This window comes from Quercus lobata, chromosome 9 (genome assembly GCF_001633185.2).
Source record: "Quercus lobata isolate SW786 chromosome 9, ValleyOak3.0 Primary Assembly, whole genome shotgun sequence".
Taxonomy (NCBI): Eukaryota; Viridiplantae; Streptophyta; class Magnoliopsida; order Fagales; family Fagaceae; genus Quercus; species Quercus lobata.
This window is the reverse complement of record NC_044912.1, coordinates 5,385,715-5,397,886: the sequence shown is the minus strand read 5'-3', so window position 1 is coordinate 5,397,886 and position 12,172 is coordinate 5,385,715. Positions and strand designations below refer to the sequence as shown.

At 33.3% G+C, this 12,172-nt stretch overlaps 1 long non-coding RNA gene across 1 annotated transcript; it reads left to right on the top strand.

The window, feature by feature from the left end:
• The first annotated feature begins 8,771 nt into the window (after positions 1-8,771).
• LOC115958852 lies at positions 8,772-10,017 on the top strand. The gene is made up of 3 exons (XR_004084696.1): positions 8,772-8,900; positions 9,510-9,583; positions 9,697-10,017. It is a non-coding gene; the product is annotated as an uncharacterized LOC115958852 (long non-coding RNA).
• Positions 10,018-12,172: the final 2,155 nt, after the last annotated feature.

The window sequence follows — 12,172 nt, the reverse complement described above, 5'->3', positions numbered from 1 at the left end:
TAAAATACAAAAACTAGGCTGAGATTTGGCTGATGTTACTACCAAAATTAATAAATTATTCTAGAAATACTATGTCGCAATATTTTCACAACAAATTCTAAGTAACAGGTTGTTACTGTTATCGTTTTAAAAACCGGACTGAACTGACCAGTTCAATTGAAAACCGAACATCAATCCGGTCCGGTTATTAACAAAACCGAAAATTAATGTAAAAGCAAGAAAAACCGTTAACGGCCGATTTAACCGTGAAACCTAAAAACTAGTCCAGTTAAATCGGTTTTGCTGATATTTGAAGAGGGGCTAAAACAGTGAATTTTTCTACAGAAAATGCTACATTTTTCTTAGATCTGAAACGGTAGGAGCACAACCACAACTACGATTTAGGCAAGGGGAGAGAGTGAGAGAGAGAGAGAGATCAAATCCTCAAAAACTGCACGTTCTTCTATTTCTCAAGAGTCATCTCTGACTCCGCCACTCTTCAAAATGCAAAGAGAGAGGTTGGATCTTTAAAACTGAATTGTTTTTGTGAGAAGTACATAAAATAAAATAATAGGAGGAGAGGACTTACTGAAAGTGGTTTTTGTGTCACTAATGTTGTATTCTTTTGAGAGGTAGATTAGCGGTGGATAATTAATGTTGTATTATTTTAGAGTAATGTCCAGGATATAGAAAAGTGCACAACTTTGTGCCACAACTCACTACTTGGCAAGTTGTGATTGGTGTAAGTGTGATGATGGGTCACGTGGGGACACACTTGCACCAATCACAACTCGTCATGTGGCTCATTATTTTAAGAGGGTTGGTGACTTTACTCTCTTGTGTGTGTGTGTGTGTATATATATATATAATATTATTACTTTTGAATTTATATTAATGTTGGAGGGTGGAATACTAGGAAAATGCTAGGACTACAATTTTTTACACAACTTGTTCACCTGGTAAGTTGTGAGTGGTAGAGTAGAAATGGTGAGTCCACAACTTCACCACTCACAACTTGCCACGTAAACAAATTGTGAGAAAAGTTGTGGCTCTAGTATTAATGATAATACTATTTTTTTCTTTTTCAAAAGAAACATAAAATAATATTTATGTTTTAAATTGTAACTTTATAAGTTTCTAGTATCTAATTGTGTACCATTTATTTTACACTATAAGTATCAATAAAAAAAAAAAAAAAAAACTTATCATTATTTGTGTACCATGCGGCTTTACTTATTATTTTAAGAGGGTTGGTAACTTTACTCTCTTGTGTGTGTGTGTGTGTCAGTGTGTGTATATATATATATAATATTATTACTTTTGAATTTATATTAATGTTGGAGGGTGGAATACTAGGAAAATGTTAGGACTACAATTTTTTACACAACTTGTTCACCTGGTAAGTCGTGAGCGGTAGAGTAAAAGTGGTGAGTCCATAACTTCACCACTCACAACTTGCCACGTAAACAAATTGTGAGAAAAGTTGTGGCTCTAGTATTAATGATAATACTATTTTTTTTTTTTTCAAAAGAAACATAAAGTAATATTTATGTTTTAAATTGTAACTTTATAAGTTTCTAGTATCTAATTGTGTACCATTTATTTTACACTATAAGTATCAATAAAAAAAAACTTATCAAATCATATTAAACTTTATTTGAGGGGAGTCTAATTAAATCCATAATTTTCAATTATATTGTAAAGGATCATAAGGAGAAAATTGTTATAAAATAATTATCATTTTCGTAATGTTTATTTACTCTTTATACTTATTTAGTATAAGGCATGAATAGTTGAAAATTCTTTTAACTATTTATATATATAATTAAATATGATAATTTATTAATATTATATATGTATTTAATTTTTGAATTTATTAATTAAATTATTTACTACGTGAACGGTTGGACCAAATAATCGAGAATCACTTTTCTTTTCGATTCTTTGATCAGTTTGATTTTTAAAACCATACTTTCCTCCATATTATTTAGAGGAAAAACAAATTATTTTTGTGATTTTTATCTAATAAGCCACTAATTACATGTCACATTTCACTGACAACTGGAGAATAAGATGCTTTTCCTCAAATGGCCAAAAAATTTCAATGATGTCATTGCCCTGCTAGACTACTAAACTCTTCAAAACCTTGGTTGTGCTATTTTTGTCATTTGCTTTAGCAAATAGAAGCAGATCATCGGCAAAGAACATTTGTGAGAAACATGGCCCATCTTTTGATGCTTTGACTTTATCCCATATTGCCATTCTTTTCCCCTTACATTTTTCCTTTATCAGACCTTCAAGGAACTCCATGCACAGAATGAAAATGTAAGCAGAGATTGATCCTTAATGGCAAAAAAGAATCCAATCTTCCACCATTAAATAGAAGGGAAGTGGAACTGTGGAAGTCGTTGTTATACAACTCAGAATTAGCTCAATGGTCTCGGGACAAAAGCTTACATTGGTGAACACTGCTCTCACAAAACTCCATTCCAAGCGATGGTGTGCTTTCTCCAAATCAATTTTAAATATCACAAACCCCTCGCCTCTTCTTCTTTTTTTGGTTAAGGGAGTAGACTGGTTCCTGTGCTTTCACAACATTATCCGCTCCTCTTTTGCTCTCAATGAAAGCTGTTTGGAGAGGGGAAACAAGGGAGGATAAAAGGGGTTTAACCTTTAAAAAAAAAAAAAATCAGTTGTTTTTTTCTTTTCACATAAAAAATCTCTAAAAATATTTCCTAAACTAATACCTTTAGAATGTCCATTAACTTTTCTCTTAATCTTTTTTTTTTTTGTTTTTTGACTGAAACTTTTCTCTTAATCTTAAAACCAAAATCTTGGACACAATTTTATATATCGTGTTACAAAGGCTTATGGGGTGATATTGGTTAATGGTTTTCGGGCTATTTACTTTTGGGATTAGGCAGATTAAGGTTTTATCAAGGGAAAAAAACTTAGGTACAACATCTAGCTATGTGGCTTTTTTTCTCATGAGATGAAAGTATATTTTTAGTTAAATAGTCATATGGTTAAATTTTATGAGTGAACCTAAGGAATAATATCTAAGTACTGTACCTAAACTTTGCCCTTTATTAAGATAGTGGAGGATGCATATATTAGCAAAGATATTTTTTACCTCCACTTTTACGGATTCTCCCAAAATCATCTAGAAACGTTGAAAAACCCTTTATGTAGGCCATCAAGACTCCTGGATTTTAATGGTTTCATTGAATTCAAGGCATTTAGAATTTCCAGATCGGTGGAAGGAGTCGCTATCATAGCTGCTTCATTAATAAAAATTCCCTAATGAGTCTACCTCCACAATGAAAAAACAAATTTCAGCAAGTCATGAAAGTATTATTGAGAAAGTGCAAGTTTAGACTTTTTTTAGTTTCATCTATTAGCCACACACGATTTATAAAAATAAAAAAATAAAAAAAAATTATTGGCTACATCGTGCCACATCTCATTGAATTCAGTATGTGGAAAAATAAATAGTCATATAGTTGTTAAGGTCGAGTTTTTTTATTCTTGATCGGTGGAAGGAGTTGCTATCATAGCTGCATCATGCATAAAAATTCCCTAATGACTCTACCTCCACAAAGAAAAAAAACAAATTTCAGCAAGTCAAGAAAGTATTATTGAGAAAGTGCAAGTTACATATAGGTGAAAAAAGTATATGAAAATACGTGTAATGTTATTTAAACACTGCAAACTGTTATTTAAATAATTATAACAAATGGGCCCTTTGTAGTTTCATCTATTAGCCACTCACGGTTTATATAAAATAAAAAATAAATAAAAAATAAAACCTATTAGCTACATCATGTCACATCTCACTGAATTCAGTATGTGGAAAAATAAATAGCCATACAGTTGTTAAGGTTGAGTTTTTTTATTGTAATCAATCAATTTTTTAGGTGTAGTCAAAGTTATCAGGATCGAGATCCTACACCGAATTAATGATAGGATTCAAGGATCTATCAGATCATAGGATCAGCACGAAAATCATAAGATCTTATTTTCCGATTTAAAAATATATACTAAAAAATACCTATAATTAAATTTATAATATATAATAAAGCAACATTGAAAAATGTAAATTTTGACACAAATTGCTAATAAAAGGCAAAGTACCAAATTACAAATACATAAATAAAGTTCAAAGATCAAAAGTTACAACTCACAAATACTAAGTTCTAAGTTCTAACACCACAAATATACATGTAGGGGGATGGCTTTGTTTAGGGCCCAAACAGTCTTAAGTCACTTGGGTCATGGGTGGAGATAAGCCCAACTCAAGCCTTTGGGTACAAGCCCCCAACGAAAGGGTCAACATCAAACCTTGGAATACGGATAGAGCAAGAAGCCACCGTGTGTCCATGGACATGGCTTTTCTTACGGCCTCATCCAAGGATAAGACGTCTTCCAAGCCTACCAATGTGAGCCACCATCTGAGGTACTGAGGAAAGGTTCTGGGGCAAGCGAAGTTATTCGAGGAAGCTTTTTGAAGATTCCTAATGATTCCAAAATCACCTCCGCATTAATGAAGTCCACTTGCCTAGCATAGTCGCATTTATTATCAAATGACTGGCCTAAACAATGTAAAGAGCCCCAAAAGCAACCTGCATCATGAAAAATAGGAAAAGAAGAGCCTAATGAGACTTAAAGTGATCTAGCTGTGCAGGGATAACATAGATGGGGGTGTAGGGAATTAAGCCGAATTCCCAACCTGTGAGAAACAAAAAAAATAGAGAAAAACACACGCAAAAAAAAAACAATCACATGCACAAGACAGTATTTACGTGGTTCGGCAATTTGCCTACGTCCACGGAGTTGCAGGGATATCACTATTATCAGGGAAGAATACAAAGTACAACTTGTGGCTACAATATTTTCTCTCTATATCAAACATGGCAACAACACCACACTAAAAAACCCTAATTACAAAAGGCGGTTCCACAATGGGCTAAACGAGCCCAAAAAATTTTTCACGAGGGTGTTGCCCCCGAACCCCCAAGAGGCTTGTCCATGAGCGCTCTGGCTTAGGCCTATCGACCCAAGCCTCCGCTCCATGGAATAAGCCTCAATAAATCTCCCATTAAAAAATCACACAACATTATTCGAGTCGAGTCAAGTCATCAAACCGAATCAAACAAAACTAGGCTCTACAAAGCCCAACAAGGGGAAGAAGGAAGAGCAAATATAAGGGATGAGGAGGGGGAAAAGGAGGGGACACAGAAAATATCCAGAAAAGAGGGAGAGAGAGAGAACTCCTTAGAACACTTGGTTCTTGTAATAAGCTCTTCAACACTTTTCCTTGAGATGAATGAAGCCTTTTTACGTAGTTTTTATGTAACTCTTTGTTGTTCATATTCAAATCTCCCATTGTGGATTATTGTCAACCAATTTTATAAATTAGTTGTGCTCCTAACTTTGTCAAAAAGCCAAAGTTCAACACCCACAATAATATAATGTCTCACATAAAAAAACTCAAAGTAAATAACAATACATAATGTCTTACATAAACAACACAAAACAAATAATAATGTTTCAAACAACACCACAAACACACTTAGTCATCAAGACCAAAGTGAGTTAGGGTTATATATATATATATATATATATATATATATTATCAATTTGTGTTGGGGCCGCAAAGCTAATCTATTTATTACATTTTTTTAAATTAGTTTGGGGCCTTAATTTGGGCTCCATTTGGAGGCCCGCCAAAATAAGCAACAAAAATTAAAATTTCCTTTATAACATAGGATCTTTAGTATCGCTATGGGATCAAGATCCTATAAAATCCTAAAATTTGGATTTGGATCTCACACAAATCACACTTCAATACAATCATAGTGAGATCCAACACGTTTTAGGGATGTAAAATCTTAGGACCTTAAGATCCAAATCAGGATACTAATAACCATGGGTGCAATCACACAGATTAGTTTAAAAAGTATTTATTTGTATGCTTTTGTTGCTTCTCAATATAGTTGGATCCAATAAATTTCTCTCCAATGGAAGTAAGATGGCACCCGTTATGAACCAAGAATAATTGCCGTATAGATGCACTGAACAAAATTATAGAAATTTTTTAATGTCATTGCCCTAGACCGGGACGAATTTACACCAAGGGGGCATGGCCCTCCTGGCCCAACTTTTTGAAATGTTGCATAATCATCTTGGCTACATCAAATAAATTCCATGCTACAAAAAATTCTCCCTAAAAAAAAAAAAATGGTAATTTCTTTGCATTCATGCCCTTTCAATTGCCATACACCGACTGTGACACACTTTCCATCAACCGATCTCTAACAGATTTTGATTTTATTTTTCAAATGACCTTTCTTGACTCAAATTAATTGCTTTCCTACTTAAGTTTTAGTACATTCAAAATTTGGGATTTGTTTTATCATTTGAGGCTACCGTACAGGCTATAGCACATAAATAGATTTTTCATGTCTTGAACTATATTTATAATTTTTTATACTACCATTTATCATAATATATAGTGTACATATACAATATCTTAGATGTTGTTCTTTAGTTTTCTCTTTTAAGATTCTATCATGTAGTTACTTAATTTAAAAAATACACTTCCATTTATAAGAAAAAAGTCATATGGCAAAATCTTAAGAAATGAACCTAAGGAATAACATCTAAGTATTGTACTTAAGTCTTGCTATATATATATATATATATATCATATCATATACTATATATAATAGCAGAAGTTTTTTCCTACAATTAAGGAGGTGCTGCCATGTAAGAAAACTGACCATCTAAAATTCTGCACGTTCACGAAGGCTGTCCATCTCACTCGTTGACTTGCCCAACCCGCCCGTACCCGACCCTTACAACCCAATCCAACAGCTCCGGTAGTTGGACGCAGGTCTCAAGCTCCAAAACCCGATGCCGGCGGTTCGATTTCAGTTCCCTTCCTTCAAAACCTGTTCAACCCGACCCACCTAAAGAGAGAACGACGAGCTGCGATTTCAAGCCTTCCGGCGAGTTTTCCAGCACAATTTGGTAGATTTCAGCGACTAAAACACCAGATCCGGCAATTCCCGGCACAATTTGGGGAAAAAGCATCGGATTTGGCGAAATCTCTACCAAATCCGGCTAGATCGCACAGGATCTTGGACGGATCGAGAGAGATCTCGCCGATTTTCTACTTTTTTCATCCTCTCCAGCAGGTTTCGGCCTCACCCAAAACCGCCGCTCACCTGACGGGAAACCGACCCATAAAACCCAACCCTAGTATGGGTCGGTTGCGGGTCTAGCACCTCCCTACCCGATCTTCGGCGGGTCAGTTACATGTTGGGCACAAACCCAACTCGTGGACAGCCCTAATGTTCACTGTTAAAAAGCGGTCAATTATATAGTTTCACGTTAAAACACCGTTTGATGGATTCTCCGTATATAAATAAAAAGAACCGATTAAAATAGAAGCAATGCTCCTAAATAAACTTGCAATACAAAGATAGAGAGAGGAAAAAAAACTCGCGATACAAACTACAGAGATAGACCAGCGTCCGTTTCCTTGCCAGACTTAGACCACTGGAACTGCAAGCACATAAAGAAAGAAAAATCTACCACCAGCAGAGAGACAGGCCGTGTACCCATAATTGGTAAATTTTTTGTTTTTGTTTTTTCCTTTTCGTTTTCAAATTTGGGAATGGAATATAGTTTAGGTTTGAATTTCTTGGTTGGATTGGTTTAGATTTAGATTTACATATACGCTGCACATAACCTATCATTTTTTTTTTCATTGTTAAAATTTATGGATTAATTGTTATTTAGATTCGGTTATTTTGGTTGGATTGATATCGATTTAGGTGTTTGGATTAAATTTGATTTTGATGTAGGAATCTGGGTAAGAATGCCTTTAGCTTGGGGTATTTGAGTTAAATTAGGGATTGGGTTTTTTTTTTTTTTTTTTTTCTTAAGTCTAAATGTGGGAATTGGAGTTCGTTTTTTGGGTGGGAGTGTTTCTTTTTAATCTGGGAGTGTAGAATTGTGGCAGTGTGGGAATGCATTTTTTTTTTTTTTAATTCTAAACATGGTAGTGTTTTGACATAATTATATTCCATCTTCCGCCAAAAGAATTACTCAATCAAGGGTAAAGGTTTGGCTACCTATTACCCTAATTTCCCATTTATTTTTTTTCAATTTCTTGAGTTCTGTTTTGTCGACTATTGTATTGGTTAGATTTTGTTTTTGTTTGGAAGATTTTTGATAGATTTGTACTTTTTCATTTGCTCCTGAAATTTGAATTGGTTTATGTTTTGTTGATTTTTGTATTTAAGTTACATTTGGTTTTTTTTTGGCAGTTTTTTTTGTTAAATTTGTATTTTTTTTTTCGTTTTCCTCTGAATTTTGACTACAATTAAGGATGTTGTGACATATAGGAAAAAATACATCTAAAAATTTGCCACGTTCACAATTAAAAAGTGAAACATTATACTGTTTCAACAACACTAGAACACCACCAATGCATATCCTTGGTGCGATAGTCACTCCACAAGTATAAGTGCTTGTGAGGTGTGGGGGGCAAAGGTCAGGGTTCAAGTTTCCAAGAAGGAGCTTCACACACATATATACTTAGATTAGGTTAGAGTAAAAATTCTACCTTGTATAAAAAAAAAAATAAATAAATAAATAAAACACTAGAACACCGTTTAATATGTATCCAAAAAAGAAAAAGAAAAAAGAATACTATTTAATAGCCTCTCAATATAAAAGGAAAACTAACCGGTTAAATCTTAGTATACGTTCGGAAGGCTTGATACGGTGATAAAGACACAAAGTTCATCGGAACTAAATACAAACCAACCAAGAAAATAAGTTTGACTCCATCGTTTCAATATTCGTTCTAACTGCAACAGTGCCCATCCCTTCTCTGCAATTATAGGAAGGTAAGTATGGTATACTCTTTTCCAATTCAACTACTGTGCAACCTTTATTTTTCCTCTAATGGTTTCAATTGCTTGACGGTGGTGGTAGTCTGGTGGTATTTCTATTTGTTCTCTCTACGCCTTAAGGAATATGGATTCTTTGGTATTCCTTTTTTCTTTTTCTTTTTCGTTTTACCCCTGCCCTTCGATCAATTTTTGTTTGTTCATGCTGTTTTGTTTGTGTTTTATTAATATTGAAATGGTTTAAAACCAAACGGTAGACCCTTTTGTTAAAACGGTATTTTAACCATGTGTTTTAATTGTTTTATGGGTATTTTTGTTGGATTTTTTTTTACAAGATATTTTGGTTGGCTTGTTTTAAAGGTTTGGTGGTTAGATTTTGGTTTGCATTTGGGTTAGACTTGGTTTTATTTTGTATTGATGCAATAATGAAAAAAAATTCAAAATTCGTTTTTTTTTTTTTTTTTGGGTTGATGAATGGCTTTGTTTATCTGTTAAAGCATAGTGGGTCACCACACGTTCAATTCCATTGCTGAGGACAGCATGGTGGTTCAACAATCCTTGGTGGTTAGTCAGCTAACTATTTTTTGACCTATCTATATTTGATAGATGACGGTAACTTGGCAAAGAAGTGGTCTACTAAAGAACATCTCTACCCAATCCGCAAGCTTGATCAGTCTAAAGTAAGTATTGATAGAGTATTTTTTTTTTTTTTTTAATTATTATGAGAAAGGACTACTTTTTATTGTTTCAAATTTCCCCTTCTCTAAAATCTTTCTTCTGTGGGTTTTTTTAGCTCACATTAAAAGAAAAGAACTATGACAAGGTTTTAGTGGTTATAAGCAATGAAGATTCAAGTGATTGGATGAACTAGTCTAAAATGTGATTTGGGTTTTGAAAGATTGGCTCTTGAGGGCAAAGAGTAGCTGGAATCAGATCTTTAAGTTGCAGGACTAAATCAAATGGCTGGTGTTTGATGGTTATTTGGAGTGTGGTTTAATTATATTTTGGAGGGTTTAATTTGAGAGATTATATAAGTTTACCACAATATTTATGTTTATTGTGCTTGAGTTCATATTAGTAGGTTTCTAAAAAATTGCTCAAGTTTTATTGACAAAAAACAGTTCTGAATTCAAAGTTATTGTTATGATCTATGTAAAGTATTAAAACTTTTAATTTTCATATACATATTTTGTGGTCTTTGGTGAACTTGCATTGGGTTAGTGATGTGGAATTAAGTTAATTAAGACCATTAGGTGTCAAAGCATATGAGAAAGTGGATTACTGATATATGGATGCGTTTGCAATTTCTTACAGCATTATTCTTGAGAAATGATCAAAAGGCATATATTACACCTTTATGCAAAGCTTTTTTGTGTAATTGGCCTTAATTGTTGATACATAGTTAATTTCTTTTTAATTTAAAAAAGTGTGCTAATATCTGGTTTTTGAAGTTATAAATAACAAAACAACCCATAAGAACATAACTCATAATCCATGTTTGACATTTATAGAGATTTGGAATATTGAAGTTCTTCTAGCCACAAGATCCCATCTTTTACATTTAAACCCCCCTTTTCACAGTAGTAAGAATTTTATGAAAAAAATAATAAGTACATGGATGTGTGCAATGTGTCCTAATTAATATATAATTAAGCCCCTCTTTTTGGGTAAGAATTCAGTTTATTACTCCCAGACATATACTTGCTATAGCCATGTCATATCTATGCCATGTTACACTGTGTTTGTGTTGTATCATACCATATTTATGCTGTATCCATGAAATATAAGAGTAATTAAAATTCTTCTATAGATAGGCCAAAAATAAACTAGAAGTTGGACATCATTATGAAAAAGTTAGAAGTCATAAAGGATTTTTTTGGATTAAAAAATGAAGTATAAAATAAATAAATAAAATGACTGTGAAAATAGATTTCATGAGAAGAAGTATTGATATGTTTGACTAAAGTTGACCTTTCAAAGAATTTTCTCTTTTCTATTTCTCTTTTTTCTTTTTTCTTTTTTCACTACAGTCTGTATACCCAACCAAATATTTTAATATCTTGCAAGATTTAGGATATTTTTGCTTTAATGACATCATTTTTTGGGTTCCTACTACCCTAATTATATGTTTTAATTTGATGCTATATTTTATGAAAATCAATGAAGTGTTGTACTTTTCATGTTTAATTTGTGGGTATCTGTTGTATACACCCTGTGTACATTAGTGTCTTTTGTCCTATTTTGTGGAGATTCTTTTTCCCTATCTCTGTTCATCTGGACTACTTCAGGGGAGATTCTGGCATTTTACCCTTAATTTTTAAAAAAATTGGCAATATGCCCCTGTTTGCAAACTATATAGGGGCGTACCCCTGTTTCGATACTCGATTACTCTAAAATCGAGTTCAATTAAATACTCGATTCATAGAAAATCAAGTTATGCCCGATCAAACTTAAAAAAAAAAAAAAAAAATTTGCATGGAACTCGAGTTTCAGGAAATCAAGTTCAATGCAAAAAATTTTACAAGTATGATCACTCCATATTCAAGGAGCCCTATAGTGGCGTTTTTAAGCTCTATAGTGATGTTTTAAAGCCCTATAGCGGTGTTTTCCTGCAAAAAAATTTTATAAGTGTCATCGCCCCGTTCAAGGAGCCCTATAGTGACGTTTTTAAGCTCTATAGTGACGTTTTAAAGCCCTATAGCGGCGTTTTTCTGCAAAATTTTTTGTAAGTCCCCATACCAGGTTCAAGGAGCCCTATAGTGACATTTTTAAGCCATATAGTGACGTTTTAAAGCCCTATAGCGGCGTTTCGGAACTCGACTTTCTTAAAATCGAGTTCCATGCATTTTTTTTTTTTTTAAGTTTGATCGGGCATAACTCGATTTTCTACGAATCGAGTATTTCATTAAAACTTGATTTTAAGGTAATCGAGTATCGAAACAGGGGCATATCCCTATATAGTTTCGAAATAGGGGTATATTGCTAAATTTTTAAAAAATTAAAGGCAAAAGGCTATGATGCAGCGTAGGTGTATAGAAGCAGAATCTATAGCACACAAATACTACAACTCTTCCACTATACCTAAGTTCTACAAGAACACTAGGCTAATAGGCAAAATAATAGAGAAAACCTCTCTAGTAAACTTTTATTCAAAAGCACACATAACATAAATAACATTTCTATATAAAGAGTATTTATAGGAATAGAATGTCTCCTACTCCTTTTAGGAAAAGAAAGTTTAATAATTTTCTACCAACTTCTACTTGAGA